The sequence below is a fragment of the Eschrichtius robustus genome, chromosome X (assembly GCF_028021215.1).
Source record: "Eschrichtius robustus isolate mEscRob2 chromosome X, mEscRob2.pri, whole genome shotgun sequence".
NCBI lineage: Eukaryota > Metazoa > Chordata > Mammalia > Artiodactyla > Eschrichtiidae > Eschrichtius > Eschrichtius robustus.
In genome coordinates this window covers 87,608,979-87,612,181 of record NC_090845.1, presented here as the reverse complement: position 1 = coordinate 87,612,181, position 3,203 = coordinate 87,608,979, and the positions used below count along the sequence as shown (strand labels likewise).

General features: G+C 35.3%; 1 pseudogene; it reads left to right on the top strand.

Moving 5' to 3' along the window:
- Positions 1-2,033: 2,033 nt before the first annotated feature.
- Positions 2,034-2,488, top strand: LOC137757133 (small ribosomal subunit protein uS15-like; annotated as a pseudogene).
- The last annotated feature ends 715 nt before the right edge of the window (positions 2,489-3,203 follow it).

The window sequence follows — 3,203 nt, the reverse complement described above, 5'->3', positions numbered from 1 at the left end:
GTTGTGTGTAGTATTAGTTCATTCATTGAACTAATATTCCATTGTATAAATGTACTGCAATATAGTCAACTGTTATTGGACATTACAGTATTTAAATTTCTTGGCTCTTTTCTATACATGTGTTTTGGTGAACATAAACACTCCTATGGATATTTGCCCAAGAATGGAACTGGTGGGCCGTATGATAGACATATTTTTATCTTTGATAGATTCTTCCAAACAGTTTTCCAACATGGTTTTATCACTATACACTTCTACCAGTAACGTATGAATGCTCAAGTTGCTCCACATCCTTGCTAACACTTGGTCTTTTTAGTCTTTCTAATTTTACCAATTCTGGTGTGTGTGTGTGTGTGTGTGTGTGTACATGTTTGTGATCTCATTGTGTTTTAAATGCCATTTTCTTAATAAATAATAATTTTGAACATCTTTGCATATGTCTATTGGCCATCTGGACCCCGAGTTTTAACTGGTAAAATTATCTGAAATTCTTTGTTATCACCTGCCTTATCTTTTCACTCTCCATTCCCTGCATGGATCACCTTATCCAGTCCCATAGATTTATTACTATCCATACACCAGTGACTCTTAAATCCAAGACCTTGATATCAGGTCTTAAATCTTTATATCTAAATGCTCAATCTACCTCTCCCATCGCTTCTTCACCTTTGAGTTTTTGGGGTTTTTTTGTTTTGTTTTTTTGCCATTTTGCACTTCTTCCTTCTTGACTGGAACATTGATGTGAAGCTTAGAGACTCAGCAGTTATTTTGTAACCATAAGACAATAAACATAAGGACAAAAGCCGACACATTAGAAAAGGTAGAAGTTAAAGATGATAAAAAAAAAAAAGTAGGTCACTGATGGCACTCTCGAACTGCATAAAGCTGGGCATCTTAGTGTAAGAGACAAATTACAATATTATTAAGCCATTGTGATAGGATCCTCTTTTATTTTAAGTATAATATAATGCTGATACAAGTGTAATCTCAACAAATTCTACTGACTGACTATGTGAATCTACTACATGAAAAAAAAATTTTTGAAAGATTTTCTCTACACAGTGAAATTACTTGTATAACCCAATAGGAAAATTTAGATTCAAGAAATTTGTCAATTTTGTTCTGTCGTGTCCTTAATGTTCATGATTTGTTATAATTCCTAATATACACATTGTACTGATGTGTATGTGCATACACAAAGATAGATATATACAACCTTTTATGTCTTTACAGTTATAATGTATATATGCATATGATGTATCAATAAAGGCTCTTTCAATTGCAAGTGAGAGAAAGCCAACTCAAACAAGTTATAGGAAGATCAGGCTTAGATCTGGCCTCAGAAACAATATTCAGAGTCTCAAACAATATTATTAATTATCTCCTTTTCCCTCTGTCTCTCCACTTTTCTTCTCTTTCTCTTCACTTAGTGACCACTTTTCTGTGTGTTGACCTCATTTTCTCATACCATATGGAAGCTTCCCTTATATGGATGGAGATGTGCCCAGAGGCAACTTCAGTTTTATATCATATCATATCATATCATATCAGCTTATGGTCTAGAGAAAAAATGAACTCTCAGTTACAGAAAAAGAAATTATCCAAAGATAAAGCTCTATTTGACCCAGCTTCAGTGACTAGTTCAACTTATAGATTCCTATGGTCATGGGGGCAAGTATTATGTTCGTTGGAGTGTGGCAGAGCAACTCATCAAAAGAAACATGATGTCTGATACTATTTCAGGGAATTAATAGACACAGAATAAATAATTAATCAATATCTATTAAGGCCACTATAATGTGTAGGTGTAAACATATGTGTGTTTGTGTTACATAAAGAAGCATAAACCTTGATTTTTTTATCCTTCAAAAATAATAGCATCATCTAAGAAATATAAATTTTAGAGGTGATACAACTATAGGCAAAACAAGATAAGTAATCATTGGCCTGGTGAAGCAGAGATTCAATACTAATGAACAATGACTTTCATGTTGAACATTAAAAAGTATGCTTCTTTAGAGACCGCCACCACCATGGGTCACATGCACGTTTCAGGGAAGGTCCTGTCCCACAAGGCTCTGCCCTACTGCCACAGTGTCCCCACCTGGCTGAAGCTGACATCTGACAATGTGAAGGAATAGATCTACAAACTGGCCAAGAAGGGCCTGACTCCCTTACAAAACGGTGTGATCCTGAGAGACTCACATGGTGTTGCACAAGTACGTTTTGTGACAGGCAATAAAATCTTGAGAATTCTTAAGTCCCAAGGACTTGCTCCTGATCTTCCTGAGGATCTCTATCATTTAATTAAGAAAGCTGTTGTTGTTTGAAAGCATCTTGAGAGGAACAGAAAGAATAAAGATGCTAAATTCTGTCTGATTCTGATTAACAGCCATATTCACCAGTTGGCTTGATATTACAAGACCAAAGGAGTCTTCCCCCCAGTTGGAAATATGAGTCATCCACAACCTCTTCCCTGGTTGCATAAATGTGTCTGTTGTAATCAAGCATAAAATCATTGTTTAAATAAAAAAGAAAAAGAAGAAAAGTTTGTTTCTTTAAAGATAAATAATTCCACTTTTGGAATGGCAGCATGAAGAGCTCCATAACCTGCTACCCAGTGAAACAAGCTAGATAGATAGATATATAGATAGAGGTACAGATTAGATAGATAGATAGATAAATATACATATAGATAAATACATATCTATACATAATTTATACCTCTCAATATATATATAGATCTATATACCTATATCTATTCTATATCTATATCAATATATATATGTTTTCTTTTAAGTCTCTATAAATTGACCTAAGGGCATATAGCAAATGAAAAAAAAATCAAGAAAATATACTAAAACTTGGTAAAAACAGCAAAAGTCTTTAACATTTAAACCATTACCCATTCCATCCCTCACTCCTGCCTAGAAACTCCAACTCCATTCCTTGTGGATGTAGCCAAGAACACAGGACACCTTCTCCCCCCAGCTTTCAGTCAAGGGCCATAGTATCATCTGGGAAGAGCAGGCTGCTAGCATTTCTCATTCCTCCCTCCCCAAGCTACTCATTGCAAAAATTAAATTCTAGGTGAGTGTGGTGGAGAGGTTGGATATCTCTTCCTCCACCAAGTCTCCATTCATATGGTAGAGGCTCCACTCCAATGGCTGGAGACAGAGAATCCTGGTATCCTGATCCTGGAA